General features: G+C 44.4%; 1 protein-coding gene across 1 annotated transcript in view; it reads right to left on the bottom strand.

The window, feature by feature from the left end:
* LOC138521019 (translocator protein-like) overlaps positions 1–21584 on the bottom strand; it is a 40332-nt gene that overhangs the window by 18004 nt on the left and 744 nt on the right. The window lies entirely within an intron of this gene.

The following is a 21584-nucleotide window of genomic DNA, read 5'->3' as shown; positions in this document are numbered from 1 at the left end:
GTCTATGTACTCTGGGGCCCCTACTTCATGCAAGGCATACAGGGCTCCATGGTGGTCTATATACTCTGGGACCCCTACTTCATGCAAGGCATACAGGGCTCCGCGGTGGTCTATGTACTCTGGGGCACCTACCTCATGCAAGGCATACAGGGCTCCACGGTGGTCTATGTACTCTGGGGCCCCTACCTCATGCAAGGCATAGAGGGCTCCACGGTGGTCTATGTACTCTGGGGCACCTACCTCATGCAAGGCATACAGGGCTCCATGGTGGTCTATATACTCTAGGACCCCTACTTCATGCAAGGCATACAGGGCTCCATGGTGATCTATGTACTCTGGGACCCCTACTTCATGGAAGGCATACAGGGGTCCACGGTGGTCTATGTACTCTGGGGCCCCTACTTCATGCAAGGCATACAGGGCTCCCCACTAGTGTATGGACTCTGGCACCCCTATTTCATGCAAGGCATGCAGGGCTCCATGGTGGTCTATGTACTCTAGGACCCCTATTTCATGCAAGGCATACAGGGCTCCACAGTGGTCTATGTACTTTGGGACCCCTACTTCCTGCAAGGGTTGCAGGGCTCCACAGTGGTCTAGGCATGCTGGGACCCCTACTTCATGCAAGGCATACAGGGCTTCCTAGTGGTCTATTTACTCTGGCACCCCTACTTCATTGCAAGGCATACAGGGCTCCCCACTAGTCTGTGGACTCTGGCACCCCTACTTCATGCAAGGCATACAGGGTGCCAAAATGGTCTATGTACTCTAGCCCCCCTTCATGCAAGGCATAGAGGGCTCCACGGTGGTCTATACATTCTGGCACCCTTATTTCATGCAAGGCAAAGCGGGCTCCATGGTGGTCTATGTACTCTGGCACCCCTCCTTCATGCACGGCATCAGGGCTCCATAGTGGTCTATGTACTCTGGCACCCCTACCTCATGCAAGGCATACAGTGCTCCACAATGGTCTATGTACTCTGGGGCCCCTACCTCATGCAAGGCATAGAGGCCTCCATGGTGGTCTGTGTACTCTGGCACCCCTACTTCATGCAAGCCATACTGGGCTCCCAACTAGTCTGTGGACTCTGACACCCTATGTAGAGGGGCAACGGCATGCCTCTGCAGGAAACTCTGCCCCCCTTCCTCCCTTATGTTGGTAACCTGAGATTGTGCCGTGTTTGTCACCTGCCGGTCTGCCAATACCACAGCGTGTGTTCGAAAGAAGATACCCGTTGAGACAACCCTACCAAATGTATTACTGAAGTGATGATAACCTAAGGGAGGAACTACCTGAAGGAATATGAGAAAGAGCAAAGGAAGAAGCTAGTGATGTCATAAGAGGCATATACGACGTTCTGAGATACTGACTGAAGAAGATGCATAGATCCTAAAGAGATGAAGTAAAAGAATCAAGTGAACTTTTAAATGCAAAAAGAAGATTACACATGCTCGAAGTGCTGAAAATCAACCATTCAATAATTGTACAGAGGCTGAAACGCAAGGTAGACTAAGTCATCATAGAATCTCGCTATACGTAGTAAACCAGACACAGGCGAAGCCACCATTATACAGAAGCTGGACATCTGTATTATGAATTTAGTAAGCCAGGGCCATGGAGCAGGAAGGGAAAACTGTTTTGCAGCAAGACTAGGAAGAATAATAGAGATGCATAGCAAGGCTGTCTGGCCTGAGGTCAGGACAGAAGCAGCCATGGTCTGCTATCTATTCTGGAAAGGAACGAATGTGAAGAGGATGAATCATCCTTTGCTATGGTGCAAGGAAAGAACACCAAGAGTGCCAAGTTGAATTTTCAGAGACAAGGATACCTTTGCAAGGCCAAGTACAAAGACAATCTTCATGGCAGAAGGCATGGGCAGTGAGAGATGCTGGGCTAATTGGGTGGGGAGGAAGTATCATGCCCCATCTCCTTGCACCTGGGCCTGGGCTTACATGCTGCTAAGTGAACCAAATGTTCCAGACATGGCAGAAGCGTAAATACCAACCAATTATATCAGTCCATATATCGAAGGACCTTATAGTTTGAAGACCAATGAGAAACTGTGTATTTAATGTTTCTAAACATTACATGTTTTAGAGGTAGGCATATGTTATCCACCAGATAGTGGACAGCCAATCACAATCCTAATCCCTATTAGAAGATATATTTAGATGTTCCCTTTAAGCCAATCCCGATCCTTGATAGGGTTTTCATTATTGCCACGTAGTATGACATATTTTTGATATAAAAGCCATTTTTTGTGAAAAAATCGCAGAGAGAACCTGAGCGTACGTCCGTTCATGTACATTGTAAACTCACTGTTTTTGATAATTGTTAATAAAACAGTATTTTGCCATCTTCCTGAGTTGGTTTGGTTATTTGGACTCAGAGCTATTCTGTGAGATCCCATCCATTACATGCTCATTCCTAAAAGGCCCTAAGCTCACGTGGTAGCAGTGCGGATGGTTCAAGATCCAAACTAGTTCTGCTCCAGATTTTTCAGACGATCAGGCATCCACCGCCATTAGATGGAAGATTGCAGAGTTTCCGGTGGAGAGCAGCCGAGTAGGCATAAACTTGCAAGAAGAACCGAGACGTTGGGCAGGTCACCCTTTGAAGCAATCCCTGCTCGGTTTCCATGGGCACTCTGTGGATGGAAGGCGAAGTGGTCGGATTGGAGGAGGAGTTGATTAACGAATGGTGAGTAGACTAAGTAAAATGGACGCGATTGTAATAATTTTGAGTAAGAGCGAAATATTGTGAAGAAAAGAGAGACTGCCTAGAATCACTAATTCAAGGGAATTAGAAGGAGACATCTCAAACTCCTATGGGAGTCAGGTGAAATATAACACGCACTGGTCAGGACCATGTAAGGTGATGTCTCAAACCCTGTACAGGGTAAAGTAAAGGCGAGAGAAGAATACTCTGTATTTATAAATAAGAAATAAATAGTGCGAAGGCGATCACAGTTTGTTTGTTTGTTTGTTTGTTTGTTTATTTATTTGTATTGCGCGACAGACCCAATGCTAACCGGGCGCAGTGAACAGAATATACGAAGCTTACAATGTTGCATAGAAATTACAGTGTTACAGCAAATTACAATGTTGCATAATTAAAATTTACAATAGTGATAAATATTTGATGGTACATATATACATTCAAATAAGTAACATAACACAGATTAAGTCTTTCAAACCTTACATGTTGTTGTCATTGAAGTGTTTGATAAGATTCGTTCTAAAGTGAGGGAAAGGTTGGTCTGATCTAAGGTTGTGTGGTAGGGCATTCCACCATTTAGCGGCTAGCACAGGGAAGCTTGTGCCGCCAATTTTGGCAAGTTTAAATCTTGGAATTTCCAGACCGTTGGAGTTGGGAGTTCTTGTAGGTCTACTAGAGATTTTTCTTCTTATTTTGTCCATCAGGTAAGTGGGGGCAGCATTAGTGAGGGCTTTGTGCGTCAAGGAGAGCATTTTTTAGGTGGATTTTATTGTCGCTGGAGAGCCATTTGTATTATTGTCTAGTGGAGGAGATATGTTCCCTTTTGTTTATGCCTAAAGCAGCTCTAAGGGCGTTGTTTTGTAGGATTTGTAGCCTTTTGGTGATAGCTTTGTTAGCGCCACTGTAAAGGGCATTGCAATAATCGAGTTGTGATAGTATTAAGGCTCTCGCTAGGATCATGCAGCTGTTATTAGAGAAGAAAGGTTTACCTGCTCTTATTAATTTGCAGGTATAGGCTGTCGTGGAAGCTAAGGAGTTAACTTGTTTTGCAAAAGACATGGTGGAGTCAAGATAGAAACCTAGAGTTTTTACTTCACTGGAAACCTTGATGCTATTGCCATCTATGTTAAACGTGGAGTAGTCCTTGCCTAGTTTGTTGATATTGGCCTGCGTGTTATATAATATACAAATGTGCGACTAGTCTAAATGTTGTTTGTTGAATGAGGTAGCGAGGAGCAATTAAAACTGTGACGATTTGAAAAAGTAATAGTGGTTAAAGGTAAAGTGTAGCAAAACGATTGGCACTGATCAAAACAATAGATAGGGCATTGAAATATGAGGATTGAGCAGCGATTGATGGTGCTCGTGCATATTTGTTGTTTTAAAACATTAGAAGTGGTAATTTAAGCCAAGGTAAAAGGTTTATTTAACAATCCGGTAAGTTTCGACAGTCAATTGAGACTTGTCATTATGGGGGATACTCCTCTCATGCACCTATGCAAGACACTGCCAAAACATATGCTCAAGCTCAAACAGCACAGTGCAGAATGGGTAAACGGCACAGCAGATAAAATGTTCATGCTGTGGCTAGAAGGAGTTTCCTTGTCAAAAGCGGGATTGCAACACATGACCACATACTTGCATGCTGTGTTACACAGGGAAGAAATTAGAGGAGTGACTAGCGATTCTAGAGCTTTGGAAGTTGTGCCAAGAGGAAAGAGAAGACCCGCCACCTGAGGAGTGGATGCCTTATTAGCATTAGGAGGAAGGCGTTGAGCCCTCAGCTCCAATTACCATCTCTGAATCAAAGATTGCTACTGCGGAAGAGATAGGAGTGTATCCTTTAAAAGAATTAAGAGCAGCGACAGGGAATAGTAGTATGATATTTGAACCCCCTGCTTACAGTAGTGATGATAGTCCAGAAGAGAATAAAAGAAAGGAAGATATGTATACGTTTATACAAGATAAAGAAGAAAAGAGCAAATGATCGAACTTGTCGACAAATATAGTCAGAGAAATCAAGAGATGGAAATGAGAAAAAGATAAGGCTGACGAGGTAGCGCTCGTACAAAACAAATGGATGGGAGGACAGATATTACTCAAGAAAGATGGGAAAAGCATTGAGGAAATAGGGCAAAGAGAAGATAATGGCAAACAAGAAAGGAAGGACAAGGAACGAGAGCAGATATTAAACGAGGATGAACAGACAAGGAAAAGTAGGAAGCAACAAGAACAGATATATCAAGAGGAGCAAGAGAAAGTTGAAGAACAGGCAGAAGAACAGAGAAAGTATGTTAATAGACAAAGAGCCATAGAAGAAAAGGACAGAAAGGAAAGAAAGAGAGAGGAGGAGGAAGCGCAAAGATTAAGGACAAAAGATTACAAAGACAAAGGGAAGAAGAGGAAAGAAGGGAAGGAGTAAGGATAGAAGAACAAAGGCAAGAGGAAGAAATAGTTACGAGAAATGCGAGAAAGCGAAGGGAAGTAGATGAAGAAACATAACAAAGCAGAAGGCAGCAAGATTTCGATGTCAGCCTCATCCGCAAGGATCAAATGAGGCCGAGCCCAGAAATACTATGGGGCAGAGTGCAAGAGATTCCCCGATGAAAGAAGTAGTGCCAGCAGCATCTAGAGTAGCACTAGAAGAAGAAGGAGATGATGCGGAAAGCGTTGGAGAAAGGATCGATAGGGTCTATCAACAGTCAAGACGGAGTAGCGAGTATGAAACTCGAGGGAATGATGATTGATCCCCTGTACCGCAATCACAAAGTGAGGAGGGAAACCTGTTTAGTAATGGACGGTGAGCATTATCTATGAGCAGACTGAACCTGGATAAAGGTGAAGTGGATGATAGTCCTACTAGTTGGGCCCTAGACATGTCAGACGAAGAAAGAGAATTTGGTCTGGGGACAGAAGGAGGAAGCGGGTGCGCCCCTGAAGGGAGCCTACAAATGGATAAGGAAGTGAGATAGTCAGACCTGAGCCTCCCCGAGGACGATCATACAGTGAGATGAGAGAGTCTCCACCATATGTAAGCAGGTTAAGGTCATTACGGACAAGGAGACAGACAGGCACAATCATCCCTGCCATGGATAGACTAATAGTGGGAGCCGAGTATGGGATGGGGTTCACGCAGTTCCCCTTATTCCCCTTGTTAGAGAAGGGGGGAGCAAGACCGCAATACATTCCATGGCCACAGATGGACAAGGTTGGACAAGGATAATTTACAGTGTACGCTCCCTAGTTTGACTTCAGGGGTTTGGGAAATGGCTATACGAATTATAGAAAATGACAGGAGGAAAAAGGATGGCCATAGGAGACATAGAGGGTCTCCTGGCAGCCATTCTTAGAGAGAGGGCTGATGACAAATGGAGGAGAGCAGGATATTCAAGTGTGACTGAACAAAACACAAACATAGGAAAATCAGGGAAGTCAAGATAGTTCAGAGAAAACTGTCAAAATTTGCCATAGAAGGGGTGGTATTGACAAGCGGAGCAAATAATCCATGCCTGATGTACCAAGGTGGGTGTGGGTTTACGCCACGAAGCAGAGGTATGGGTTACATGGAAATAGGAGGCAGAGTTCAGAACATCCAGGGTGGGTTTCACAACACAGAATAAGAACCAGAGTGCTCAGGGAGGATATAACCAAGGAGGGTTTACCAGAAGGGCACCCCAGTATGTTGGAATTAAGGGATGACATGGCATATTACGTGCATATGTGAAAGTTGAGGGACTGTACAGAATGGACAGTTTTCAAGAGGGGGGCAGTTTATCCCCCACCATACAGCACACAGACCAGAGAAGGCGTTGCCCAGGATTACATGTCTTATCATGCACAAGCACAGCAAGTACAGCAGGTGCCACAGCAGGGACAGGCACAAATTAATCCACACCAGGGGCAGTCACAACAGGCCCCTATGCAGACACTGCATTATGCGAATACAGGATACATACTAACACCTGGAAGAGGAGGTGTCACTGTGGTAGGAGGAAATCCTTTTACAGGAATGGGGATGAGTTTGTGCCCGCAATAGGACAGTGTGTTAGAATTGTGGGATAAGAGGGCATATTGCGCGTGTATGTAGAAGCTAAGGATACATGCAACAGAATGGACATAATTCAAGAGGTAGGACAGGTCATCCACCAACATAGAGCATACAAACACAAGAGGGCTATCAGACACAGGCGCCACAAGCACAGCAGGCAGAGCAGCAGGGGTCAGTGCAAATGCACCCATTGCAAGGGCAATCTCAACAAGCACCTATGCAGCCACAACAGAATGAGAACACAGGGCAAATACTGGAATCACCCAAAATGACCCAAAGAAATGACAGAATGTGTGATTTGGCCAAATTTCAGCCGTTCGAAAGGACCGTGCAGCACTGGTTCCCGATCACGGAAGTGAAAGGGACAGGTATTGCAGGGACACTGCGAGTCAGCTCAATGTAAGTAGGGTGGTGGTGGTGGTGGGGGTGGGGGCTGGGGCAAAGTTGGAAAGTTTCAGGGGAGAAAAGACCGAAGGTTAATTCAGAAAAATAATCTTCTGTCTTTTCTCCCTCAAACATTGTTTTCCCAAATACTAACACCTAGGATAGGCGGGGCTCACTGTGGTAGGAGGGAATCCTTTTACGGGGACAGGGATGAATTTGTACCCTCAATAGGTCGGCTCACAGGGTAACTTGATGGGTTCAGCACTATCTGTGACACCAGAGCCCCAAGAGGAACCAAGGGTCAATGTGACGATAGGAGGCACATCTTTTTCTTTTCTTGTAGACACTGGGGCAACTCGTTTAAGTATATGAGAGGGAAAGTATCCAATGTCAGGTATTGCCATGAATGCTGAAGGGTTCTCTGGAGCTACAAGTCTTGTTCCTTTTACTGATAAATTCCCGGTCTCCATAGGACAGACACCAGTTAACATTTTAGGAAGAGATTTAATGATGAAACTGAACATGACAATTAAATTTCCTGATCAAGGAATAGTGTGCACCACTCCAGGAATACACTATTTAAATGTGGGAGAGTTCATACTGGCGTTCACAGGGCAAGTGGCTCTGCGAGGCCTTACAGTAGATGCAGAGATATTTCTATATGGATTACACATTCTGCTGACATATCTGCCCGGCCTGGTAGGAAAGATTGTTAGGATACTTGATGAGTTTTTATTCATACTGCAAATAACTATGGATGAGGAAGGTGGACAAACTATTCCTATAGAATTGGTAGCAGCCATAATAGAAAGAGAGATGGCAATGCTCGAAGAGATAGACAATGAGGGTAGATCATGGAGAACAGTGATAGCTCTTGAGGAGGGGTACAGATTGACTGACATAACCAATGATGATATGTCCAGGGACTACCGAACAGATGACGAAGTGTTGTTCTTCATAAGCATTACATACGGGATAAAGATAGAAAAAAGGAAAATCCCACAGAGAATGGCGATAATGCGGTAATGACCAGCATTTTTTCAGGAGGATCTAGAAAAGGTGCGTAATGCCCTATGGACCACAGGCCCCTATGATGTAGGTTTGTTGAATAGGGGATAGGGGAGGTTAAAATGAAGCTTAAGCCAGGAGTAATTTTCCCCTGAGCAAAACAGTACCCCATGTCTCGAGAAGCAGATGAAGGTATATTTAAGACTATTTCAGCAGTGATGAATCAGGGGATTCTGGTGCCATCAGAATCATCATGCAATACCACGGTGTATCCAATTAAAAAATCTGAAGGGGGTCATGGAGATTTATTCAGGATATGAGATGGGGTGTTTATAGCACATGCACAAAGCCACTTCTCCAAGCATTATATAAAGCACAAGCTGGTAAGACAAAAATAGAAAGGACCGAAGAAATGAAGAAGTTGTTTGAGGAGTTGAAAAGAGCAATTTGTACAGCCCCAGTTTTAGGTATTCGCAATTATGCTGAGTAATTTTATTTGTTTTCGCACACAAATGGGACAGTCATGACAGCAGTGCTTACACAAAGATACACATTGGGGTATAAACCTCTGGCGTATTACAGTGGGATTTTAGACCCAGTTATGAGAGGACACTTCCCTTGCGAACAATCTTCGGCAGCTGCCACGTTCACAGTAGAGAAGGCCACAAGTATTGTCATGGACTGCTCTATGACCCTTTAATTGGAGCATGCCTTGTTTGCCATTTTAGAGAAACCCAAGGGCACATTGGCATCCCAAAGAGCATCAGCTTATGAGGTAATGATTTCTATCACAATAATTAAAAGTCTAAGTTGTAAAATATTGAACCCAGCCACATTCATAGCTGAACCCGTAGAAAAAGGTGATCATGTGCATGACTGTGCCAATTATGTTGAATGTTATGATGATATACCCCATGTAAAGGAGAATGATTTGGTGGGATGGCAGATTATGTTTATTGGTGGCTCTTCAAAAATTGATCAGACTATCGGGGAAAGGCTGATTAAATGGAGAATTGGAGGTGGTGGCGAGGTAAAGGCTACCGTGTCATTTTTTGCGCAAACAGCAGAATTAGTAGCACTTATTGTGGTGCTTGAGAACCACGAAGGGCAGGAAGTGATAGTGTACAGTGACTCCGCCTATGTGACATCAACCGTACACGCAGGAGTGTCACATTGGAAAAGGAGGGGCTATCTCTACGCAGACGGCTCTCCACTGCAGCATGCGTCTTTATTGGACAGGCTCATTAAGGCACTACAACTCCCAGTGGCCATAGCGGTCGTTAAATGCACAGCGCATACTAAACAAGCAGACTATATCTCTTGCGGAAACAAAGCCACTGATGTAGAAGCCAAGCGGGTTGCATATTCCCCAACAATCTCGAGTTTTGAGACTGAGAATGTTAAAGAAAATTCAGCTAAAACCATGTTAGTAAAGGAGGGGTTTAATACGTTGTCAATAGCCCAATTAATAGAGGTTCAGGGAAGTGCACCAGAGGAAGAGCAAGAACTATGGAAGTGGAGGGGGTGTTCTTTATCCCCCATGGAATCTTTATGGCGACAGGATTGCACTGCAAAGCCAGTGATGCCAGTAACTTTATTAAAATTCGCTCTTAAACAGCTGCGTTATCCCGCACATGTAACTAGAGAATGTCTTACTGCCAATATCGCAGAAGACTGGTTCATTCCTAATTTGTTGAACACGTTGCATTGATTATGGTGAATTGCATCGTGTGTCAAAAGTTCACTGCTGGGCATACCCTGAGAATGATTAGAGGAGTAATACGTCAACTGAACGATCAGTTTCAGCATTTACATATCGACTAAGTTGATATCCTGCAGATATGTAATGGATATGGGTATCTATTAGTGGTGGTGTGTCCCTTCTGTAGGTGGATCAAAGCGGGTCTGTGTACACACCCTGATGCCACTTGCGCAGCAAAGTTTTTAGTACATGAAGTCTTCACGAGGTGGGGTTTGTGCGAGGTATTAAGATACGAAAATAGGCCGCATTTTGTCAATGAGCTATTTGAAAAGATAGTCCTAACTTTAAGCATAAAACACATGTTTTCTTCTGATTATCAGCCACAAGTGAACGGGATATGTGAGAGACTCAAAGGCCTTCTCAAAGAAAGGATTGCTGAGATTAAATTGACTTTGAAATAGAGATGGCTATATTGCCCTCCCCTGACCTTATATTCCCTTTGGAAACAGCCAGGTTCGGACCACCACCTCACCCGCATGAACTAGTCACAGGGCCTTGGATGAGAATGCCTCTTACACCTCCGTCTAGGAACAGGAGTGATGTCCAGAGTATAGCGAAAAGTGTAGGTGATGAGATGCATGATTATTTGACATGTGGGACAACCAGTATTTCTTTCATTTCAGAGCAAGTCAAGCATCGGGGAAGGTCGAAGGAACACGATAGAAGATAATTTATAACCAATCCAAGTGAACTATTACCACCACCTAAGTTATATGTTGGGGATGTGATCCTGATTAGAAATGAACCACGGAATTGGCACAAGCCATGCTTTAATGGCCCATTCTGTGTTGAGGAAGTGTCCCCTTTTTGCTGTTAGAATATCAAGAAGACGAGCATGGTTACATCTGAAGGACATGAAGATTTATGAAGACGAGACCCTCCCTCCCACTGTTGCCGTTCTAGAAGCAAGACAAAAAGAATAATTTCTGAATGTGAAGACCTGATCAATGACTAAGGAGAAGGACGATAAAGCATTGAGTGACTAAAATGTACTTTATTGGACTGGAATTCAATAGACACTCCTTATATATGGTTTAGTAGAGAGTGCAAGGACTTGCAGAGGAATTCCAGAATTTGAAATGAACTTTTAGAAATATATTGAAATAGTGACTTATGCTTCAGAATTATGCCCAAACATCAGTTATTGATCAGAATTGGAAAAGAGACCAATATCCAGATTCATATCGCGGAGAACATCTGTTTTAAGTGATAAAAACACATGATACCTGTCAATAGTGGTGTTCATCAGTTTGTGGTTGCTGTCTTTGTGTTTATATTCCAATATCACCCTGCTCTTGTTAGTAGAGATGTTAATATTTACACTTTCTTACAGGATCTTAAAAATGGTCTGGTGATAAGAAGACTCCTAATTGCTATAATTGAGCAAATTGTACAATTACAAAGATAAAAAAGGAACTCAATGATTGTATTAAAAATTATTAATGAAGAAAATGGTATAATCATAGAGAGTGAACAAGTTCAGCAAGCAGTAGGATGGCGCGAGAAATGAATGCCCAGATTTCTATGCATGGTCTATATTTGCATGATTGTTCTCATTGTCTTTTTGTTCCTTAATTTTCACAGTCTTCATCATCTTAATGGTTCTGCAGAAGAAAGAGTTCCTATGATCCTCCCCACTATAAGTATGAATGATGACAATTTCCTTGATCTTTATAAATATGTTAGGAGACATAAGAGAGATGTAGAGGAAGATAATGAAGGTATAAATACCTATCTAGATAATACAGCTCACCTGGGAAATAACATGTGGTACCAAGCCATGAAAGAAGTGAGGGAAAGAGCATCTGATGATAGTTGCTATGTCTGCTCTCTCATCCCCTATGCCATGAATACAGTAAGAACTTTCATTTCAAAGGAGGTTTCAGCACGTGATGCGAAATGCCTCCGCCATCTTGCAGCATGCACTACTCGAGAACAGTTCTAAGGAAGTTGGTTGACCTTGCGATGGAGATCAGGAAGGTCATTTCCATACCAAGATTCCTATATCAAGACCCTACAAATGCGGAAGGAGCTTGGATGGAAAATCAAGATTCTTGTGTATCCTGCTGCAGGACAGGATGAGGTGATCATTGAAGAAATGAAGAAAATGAATTACCCCGATGTGATGAAAATAGCAGTATCACCTGGATGTTGGGAACAAATACAACTGTTGATCTATGGACGAGTGCATACCAAGAAGGGATGGGATGAAGGAATGTTGTCCTATACAGCTCATCTGCTGAAAACAGATTACGTACAAGAAGTGCAGAAAGTGAATGATGGATGCTTAAAGTCGTGGACCAATAACTCCAAGTTACTGACATGGGTAGAAGACGAACCAGGCCCAGTAGTTGCAATCCTATTGAATAATGTGACACTTTGCTTCTGAACACATGGAAAGAACGATGTGGGATATAACAAAGAATGCAAAACCACAATTGATGTTCCCAGGACGGAAGAAGGGACAGCCGTCCTTATGGATTGATATTGGGCTTGTGGATCTAGAGCTTTTATGAAGTTGCCCAAGGATTGGGGCGGTGTGTGTTCACTGGTGCTCATCCATGTTCCAGCATTAGTAATTCCTCAGAACGATCTAAACATTTATGAATTTAAAAAAGTGGATTATCACTTGAGAAAAAGAAGATCACTTGAACTCATACGGACAAAAAGGGAAAATTATTTCTCAGCCAAATCAATATCAGCATATGAAACTATTCCTGATGAGAACAAGCTGTTCAGCAAGACTTCAATCATAATAAGGACAATATTTATGCCTGGAATTCAAACAGTGGCAAACGCCAAATGGTTGCAGATCACCAGATGGGAGCTCCTGCAGACAATCAATGCTACCATAAAGGGATTCAACACCATTAAAAAAGAGCTGAGGGCCATACGATTGGTGATACTCCAGAATAGGTATGCCCTTGATATGATCACATCGATGGAAGGAGGAGTTTGCACCAAAATCAGGCCTTCATGTTGCACATTTACACCTTCTCACGATGGCTAGAATGGGACCTTGACAGAGGCCATAACAATGTTGAAAGACCGGCACACAAAGATGGAAGACAAGATATATGACATTGAAGATGAAAGTTGGTTTACCACATTCTTTTCGTGGATTCCTCAGTGGATGGCAAATCTATTCAAGGTTCTTAGAGTAATACTGGTGCTAGTAATGTTTGGATTCTGCATAGTAAGAATAGTGATAGCCCAATGCAAGAACATGGCAAAAAAGGTGGTAAGAATGAAGATTATGATTGATGCCACTGATGTAACAAACACCTAGGAGCTGACTGAAAATAGATAGAGGCCAGCATCGTGGCACCTGAGGGAACAGCATTTCTGTATCCAAAGCATCACAAGAAGCATGTGGGATGATGGTCTATTGTACGCTGAAAAGGACAATGTAACTACATGACCAGGAGTGTAGATGAACATGTCAACACAGCAGGAAACCTGAGTGGGGGTGATGAAAATATGGACATCAAAGAAGCACTTCTTCAAGAGAAAATATCAGGATGAAGAAACAATTGAGGAGATGGTTGAGGAATTGACCAGAGGGGGAATGTAGAGGAGCAGCTGCATGCCTCTTCAGGAAACCCTGCCCCCTTGCTCCCTTATGTTGGAGACCTGAGATTGTGCCATGTTTGACACCTGCCATTGTGCCAATACCGCAGTGTGTGGTCAAAAAAAGACACCCATTGAGACAACCCTACCGAATGTATCCCCTAAGTGATGACAACCTAAGGGAGGAACTCCCAGAAGGAATATGAGAAAGAGCAAAGGAAGGAGCTAGTGACGACACAAGAGGCATATACGCCACCCTGAGATACTGACTGAAGAAGATGTATAGATCCTAAAGAGACTAAGGATGAAGTGAAGAATCAAGTGAACTTTTAAATGTGAAAAGAAGATTACACGTGCACGAAGTGCTGAAAATCAACCATTCAATAGTTGTACAGATTATAAAATGCAAGGTAGACGAAATCATCATAGAAGCTGGCTATACGTAGTAAATAGAACACAGGCGAAGCCGCCATTATGTAGAAACTGGACATTGGTAACATTGGTAATACAACACTGGCTACATGCAGCAAAACAATTATCCTGTCAATGGACCAGCCCACTTAACTATAAAATGAGGTGCATTGCCCCAAATAGTGAGGGAGTCAGGAGTTTAAGATGGGCAGAGGAGTTTGGTGCATGGAGGTGCGGCAAAGAGGTAAAGAAGAAGGAGATTGTCTGAAACAGGAGTGGAGACAAGGCGAGGAGGTGAAAGAGTAGTAAGGAGGGGGCAGCACCAATAGTATGACTGGAGGATGCAATGAAAGAGGAATTGAGAAAAGAGGAGCAACATCAATAGATGGAGAAGTTCAAAGGCGGGTTAAGAAAACGAGAGGAGGACAGATCAGCAGTGGGACAAGGAGAGGAGAAAAGAAGGGAAAGGAGGAGGTAGAGAAATAACGAGAGGATGAGGGGAAGAGTCAGAAGAGAAAGTGGGGGGTGAGCCACTTGGAGACAAAGATCGGAATCAGAACAGAATTTCGAGGTGAGGAGACAACCATATGATGGCAGAAAGAGAAAAGGGAAAAGATGAGCAGTAGAGAGGATTTTCAAACAAATACATAATTGCCAGCACCCCCTAGGCCCCCACGTTTGTTAAAGGGCCCCAATCCGGTATCATCAGGTGAGTCCAGGGAGCTGTTGATTTATTCTGAAACATTAACCTTCAGGGCAAAAAGAGAACATACATGATACTTACAATGAAATATCATATCGAAATACAAACCATCAGTTAAATACATATGCTTAGTGAATCTGGCATAGGTGACCTGCCTGCAAGTTAAATTCAGTATTTCATATATGCTGTCCCAGAGACTGGGCGTTTCCTCAAAATACTCAGTTGACTTGAACTTTTTGTGTTTGTGTCTCAGACAGATATGAGTTTAGGTAAACCATGTTTGTTTAGGCAACCGAGGTACACAAGATCTGCAACATGCATCATTTGGAATCCATAATAAAGATAGGGAAGGCCATCTATTCTAGTAGAAGAGAGAAAGAGTTCTGGAATCTGCTAAGATTACGTTTGTTCTGAAGAAGAGCATTTCATAGTAATTCAGGTGAAACATGTTGGTACATATGTTGTTCTAGTCTGTTGGAAAATAACACGTATTTCCTACATTATCCAATAATTCAATAACATGCCACTACTTTACATTGGCAATGATTGCACTTGGAATGTGTATACAATGGGAAGAGCTACTTCACACTCACAAACACACACACACCTCTCAGAAATCCTCTGCACAAGATTTAATGTTCTAATTATATTTATGATTGTTAATTCATGGAGCGGAATTCCGTGTACACTCGGGCATGTGTGTTCTCAACCTTTGCCACCCAACATCTGATGGTGATATGAACCCTGCGATAACCTGAAGCCACCGAGTATCTGAAAAAAGCAACATATGATGGATATACACATGGCTGGGCAACAGACTGGCAATACCTACATCTATTGTATTGTTGTATAAATCTTTAGTTGGCAAAATCAAACTAGGTATCCCACTGCATCAAATTACAACTACAGGTGAGGAAGAGGAAGGACACTTGTACGCCTGGGCTTCGTCAATGCCAAATGATCACCCTTGGACACCATCCTGGACGGTGAATCCCTGCTATTGCATTGCAATGTGTCCCAATGTATGCAAGTACTTTTCTTTAACTCTACAGAGCACAATCAACATTTTGATTGCATAGAATTTTGTGGAGGTGGTAGAAAACCTCATAGCCGACTGCCGATACCTTACCATCCTTGGAGACTTCAACCTCGAAGATAAGGTAATCACTGCAACCAAAGCCCTCTCGGAAAACCTGACTGCCTCCATTAGCAATTAGTGAGGGATCCCATTCATTCGGTGGAACACAGTTTGGATTGAGTTGTATACAAGAATATTCCCACAACAACGGCTCCCCCTTACTTCCTTCTAACCTGGGGCGATGTACTTGCTATTCCATGAAACTTACTCGCCTCAACTGTTGTGCTACTCAAAACCACCAATGCCCTTCTAACAGCTAATAGACCATGAAAAAACATTGAGCTTGACAAGTCCCTCGCAGCTCTTGAATCCTCAAAACTCCACACAACTTCCCCAAGGTACCCTAGAACTCCAGACAAAGGACTCTACATTGCCCATGAATGGGTAACAACCCCTTGATAAGCTGGCCTCAAATAGGCTCTTCAAGCACTCACAAAAAAAAGCATGATTCCAGTAAATAAACCATCAGCCTCAACAAGCTCTAGAAAGATGACCAACAAATGGAGCATATCAGGAGGGTGGGGGTGAATCATGACACGGATAGAGTCCTGTGAGGGGAACAGAATCAGCTCTAACCCACCTGAAAAATAACACTTACAGCCCTAGTACATTAATCATTCTGGTTGTCTCGATGGCCTTCAACACCATCAGCTAGGAAATCTCTCTAGAAAGGTTTGTGGACATCAGTTTGAAGGGAACATTGCCATGCTGGATGACCTTAGTCCTCTTGAACAGGATGAAGAGCACCAAAAAACCACATTCAAATCAGCGCACCCGACAGTATCACCTCTGTGGTCCCCAAGCCCCAGCCTGTGACCAATACTCTTAAACATCAGCATGACCCCAGCATAAGATATCAGCAGCAACTCAGGGATCACCTGCTACAATTATTTGGATAATACACAAATTGCCTCCAAGATCACGCGATCCTACACGTAAAAATCAGCCGCACCTCATCAAGTGCCACTCAGGAATAGATGCATGGATGACCACCAGCTGACTAAAACTCAACCCATGATCTGCAGGTCCAAAGACTCCCCCCACACAAACATTATTTCCACAGAGATTGGAACCTGCCCCCCAGTCAACCCCAACAGCCAAAAACCTCAAATTTTCCTGGATAACTATCTCACCCTCAAACCACATGTTCAAACTATAGTTGAAAGATTCTTCTTTCCGCTAAGGCCATATGTCACATTGCCACATCTGGTGTTCCCAACAGCTCCTCCCTACTGATGAGGCCCAACCAGACCGAAACACGTGTATGGGGTTGCTGTTGGTACTCTTGTTTAGAGGAGAATTGCCTAGCATTTCGGTGCTGGACTGCCCCAGGGCAGGACAAAGACTGATATGTTTAGGATATTTCTTCTCTGTGAAAGATAGTGAGCTAAAGACTCTGGGTAAGTCCCTCGTAACCAGAACTAATGTCTGGCAGAGAGACTCCAAGGACCCCCCTTGTCAATTCCCCACAGGACCATGGCAGGCATCACTATAGCAGTCTCAAGACTAAATTATGCCAATAGCATAGCCCATGGGAAACCAGAATACCCGCTTTAACATCTACAAAGAGATGTGAACTGTCTACTGATAGTCGTTCTAAGACTGAAAAGGTGGGATTGCGTCACCCCAGCATTGCCGACACCGCATTACTTACCTGTCAAACACGGAATACATTGTAAAAGTCTAGGCACCCACCGAAGGTGCCCAGGAACCGCACCAAATAAGATCTTGCCGTACGCTTCTGTGCTAATGCACTGATCCAGCAACGCGGCTCCGATATCTGACCAGCATTTCAACTGGAAACGCCAAGGGTGGTGTGCTTCCCATTCTTGGCCACCAACTTGTGGACCTCCGTTCCCAGGCGTCTCTGCACCTTGCAAGACCACGTGACTGTCAGAAAGACCCTTAGAGTCAGAGTGTCAACAAACTGCGGTAAACGACATAGTATGATGTGAGCGTGCGTGCCACGCCGGACCCGATTGGATAAGTCTCACAAACTACACTCCAGAAACGGGGCCCAAACCCAGTGAGTGTCAAAGGGCTGAACAAAAAGAAGCTGAGACAACACAATCTGATTCGTACAATGGATGAAAAATGGTTCGGAGAGGAAACAGGAAAGTCTTTAATTCATTCCCGAAAATCATAAGGGGAGGATAATGAGTCAAATAAAAGCCACCGGAAAATGGACACCGGGTCTGCAATTTTGGCCCTAAAAACATCCATTCTGACCTTATAGTAAGGGGGTGTGAGTGGCAAAATGTCACTTAGCTCCGGAAAGCATAAATCATTGTACTGGCCCAGGATGTTCGAGGGAGGAGCCTCAATATGTTTGGGGAATAACCCCATTTCATTGCGGGCCTATTTTCCCGAGGCACACTTGTTCGCAATTCTGTTACACATACTTCGTCGCAAACATTTATGGGGGGGTCTGGGGGTTTATGTATTTAATTCTGGTGAGGAGGATGTGGCGGTATTGTGGGGAGTCTCCACCTACATTATATTTGCGAGAACATGTTTCTTTCTTCTTTTTTTAAACAAATTGAGAACAAATTGGCCTCAATTTTACCCGAACAAACACAGGTGTGTAATCCTTGCTCCGCTGCCACTTGCATGGCTTCTCTGACCACTGGAGGGGGGAGGGGGGAAATAGCTGTGCCGTTTTGTTGATGAATATTTTGGAGTGCCCAGGTGCTGTGTGCAATAGGCTTAGCAAGGATTGTCTAAGAAGTGGGGCCTGAAGCTGATGTAGTTGGGCGCTGCTCAGTGGGCATTTACAGATGTTGGTCGAGCTTTGCCCGCTCAGGCCCTACCCTGTACACTGTGTGCAGGTTTCTCTAGAGCGTATCTGGTGCGCTTGGGCGATCTGTGCCCAGAGAGTAGACTCTCGTGCCCCTGGCACCAGAGTGCCTGGCACAGTGATAAGCAAGTTGGCTGGAGAGGTGTCACGTGCTGATCTTTGATATCTGTTGGTGGGGGGTGAGGGGGGGGGGGCGGTGTTACCGCACTGGTGCACTATGCATTTTTTTCTATTTTTGGACTTGCTCAAAAATTGCCATTCTCCAAATTGGCATTACTTCAATGCGTTTTTGCGCGTTTGCTAATACCGTGCAAAATAGCACATCAACGGGTGTGTAATGGTGGCCCAGGCAGCGCAGGGCAGGCGTGAGAGGGAGTTTGTTTACTAAAATGTACTTTTTTCAATGGAATGGCTACTAATATGATAGCTGTATAGCGCTTTGATCCAAAGCACTTTACATAGCACATATTTACACACATGATTACCGAATCGAAATTGGTACTCACTTTGTTGACCTAGGAAAGATAAAATGCCTCGTTGACGGTGCCAGGACTTGAACCTGTGACCTGCAGATCAAACACAGATCACAGCAACGAGCGAGCGCTTAACACGCTGAGGCTTCTTACCGGCTGCTATTGGACACGAGGTAAGCACTTACCAAGGGGCGCTTTCTCCTAAAGTTGGGATATGGAACTGGAGACGGTGCGTAGGCTCAGAAGTTACAAAAGAGAAGGGCGCCTACGGAAAAAAGGCACCCACCCGCTGAAGTAACAGTGAATGCATTAAAAAAGACTCTCTAAGAGGCAGCATTACAGGGAAAACAAGGATACAAGTGGCGGCTGTGTAGTGCCACTTCAACACACACTGCACTGCTAAGGTGGTCTGTAAAAGCAGGGTCTTAATGTGGGGCTTCCCTACCGTACCCCAGTGAATGTTTGCACGGGATTTGTAGATTAGTATGCACTACATTTCCTGGCAGGCGAATTTGTTGCGTTTTTCGCAACGCCTATTGACGCATACATATGCATGCAGGGGGTGGGTTTAGGGGTATCATTAAGGTAAGAATGCTTAATAGCGGGGTGCGAAGGTCTCCCCTTACACACATATGCGTCAAAATTAACCTCACAAAAAAATCACCACGAGGAAATGTTTTCGACCAAATCAGCCCAGACCGTTTGAACACATTGGTGCGCTTTGAGCATGGTCTGAAAAGCAAACATTTGAAAAAGTGTAAATGGATCACCACACTGGACGGACCTCTCCGACTTTGCTTTGCACGCTCAACACAACCTTCTTGTCGTGAGCAAAGACGGGGTTTGGGAGTCTCTGGGCATAGCGTGCAGCACGCAGAAATGACAGAAGCCGCAGTGAATGCAGTGCACGATGGGAGAGGCTGCTAGAAGAGCACTCGCAAAGGTATAATCATGGTGGGTAGGACTGCTAGAAGAGCAGGAGCCAAGGTACAATCATGGTAGGTAAGACTGCTAGAAGAGCAGGAGCCAAGGTACAATCATGGTAGGTAGGACTGCCAGAAGAGCAGGAGCCAAGGTACAATCATGGTAGGTATAGGACTGCCAGAAGAGCAGGAGCCAAGGTACAATCATGGTAGGTAAGACTGCTAGAAGAGCAGGAGCCAAGGTACAATCATGGTAGGTAAGACTGCCAGAAGAGCAGGAGCCAAGGTACAATCATGGTAGGCATAGGACTGTCAGAAGAGCAGGAGCTAAGGTACAATCATGGTAGGTATAGGACTGCCAGAAGAGTAGGAGCCAAGGTACAATCATGGTAGGTAGGACTGCTAGAAGATCAGGATCCAAGGTAAAAGCATGGCGAATCGGACTGCTAGGACAGCGTCAGCCAAGGTAAAAGCAGGGCCGAATGACTGCTATGACAGAATCAGATACGGTAAAAGCAGCGAGAGTAGAACTTATAAGTGAGCATCAGTCAATGTAAAATCGTGGTGAGAAAAATCTCTAGGGAAGCATAAGTCAATGAAAAATCATGTTGAGAAGGGCTACTAAGAGGTCAACAAGCAAGGTAAAATCGTGGCAAGTAGTACTACTAGAGAAGCATCGGCCAAGGTAAAAGCAAGGAGAGAAGGATGCCTTGGACATTATCAGCCTAGGTAAAAGCATGGAGAGACAGACTGCTAGAAGAGCATCAGCTAGGGTAAAAGCAGACGGATTTTCATGATACCCTTCGTTAATATTCATGAGAACATTTACATACAATGATTCTAAATGTATGCACGTTTTCTCATGAATATTAAGGAGGGATATCCTGAAAACTCATCAGGAGTCCAGCCTTTGAGGCCTGAAGTTGGACAATCCTGCCCTAGAAGTTCAACGCCTGCCTGTGGATGGGGGCCCTGAACCCATTGTGAAAGGGGAGCGATGGGAAGGAAGAACCGTGGGAAAGGCCAGAACTGTGAGAATCCAATCAGACCTCCTGCCAATGCCATCCACAGTCACAGTGCAGGGGAAGGTCTGGGATCTGGAACGAGGAAGGGTAAAGCCGGAGACTACAGCTGCCAATAGAATGTGGAAAATGGACACAGGAGCGTGGTCTGAAGCGCACAGCGCCATCTTTGTTACGTTAAAGAGAAGCTGGAGACCGTGCTTATGGATACAGACTGAGGCCCCTTGCAGTGCTTTGATTGTTGACTGGAAACGGGAGATGGGGCGAGAGAACTCAGTGCCCCTGTTGCTCCCTTAAGTGGATTTAGGCCAGCATAAGCTCTATGCAAACAGGGGTGACCCGAGAGGGAAAAGAGGCAGTGAAAACAATGTTCAAAGTGGCCCCATATTACACATGTTCAGAAAGCCCAATGCTTTCCCTATGAGAAAATGTGGAAATACCACACACAAGAGGCCCAGTCATGGCACAGAGGCCTACAGGGAAAACTCCAGAGTTTCCCATAGGCCAGTTCGCCCCAGTATGCAAACACGTGGCATTACATCATGCTCCCTCTTCCGTCCCCACTGCACCAGCCTTCCCTCCTTCCTGTACCCTTGTCATATACTCCTCCCTCCTTTCCACGGATG

The sequence above is a fragment of the Ambystoma mexicanum genome, chromosome 13, assembly GCF_040938575.1.
Source record: "Ambystoma mexicanum isolate Mex_15411 chromosome 13, UKY_AmexF1_1, whole genome shotgun sequence".
NCBI lineage: Eukaryota > Metazoa > Chordata > Amphibia > Caudata > Ambystomatidae > Ambystoma > Ambystoma mexicanum.
The sequence above is the reverse complement of the archived record's forward strand: the minus strand, read 5'-3'. Positions and strand labels throughout refer to the sequence as shown.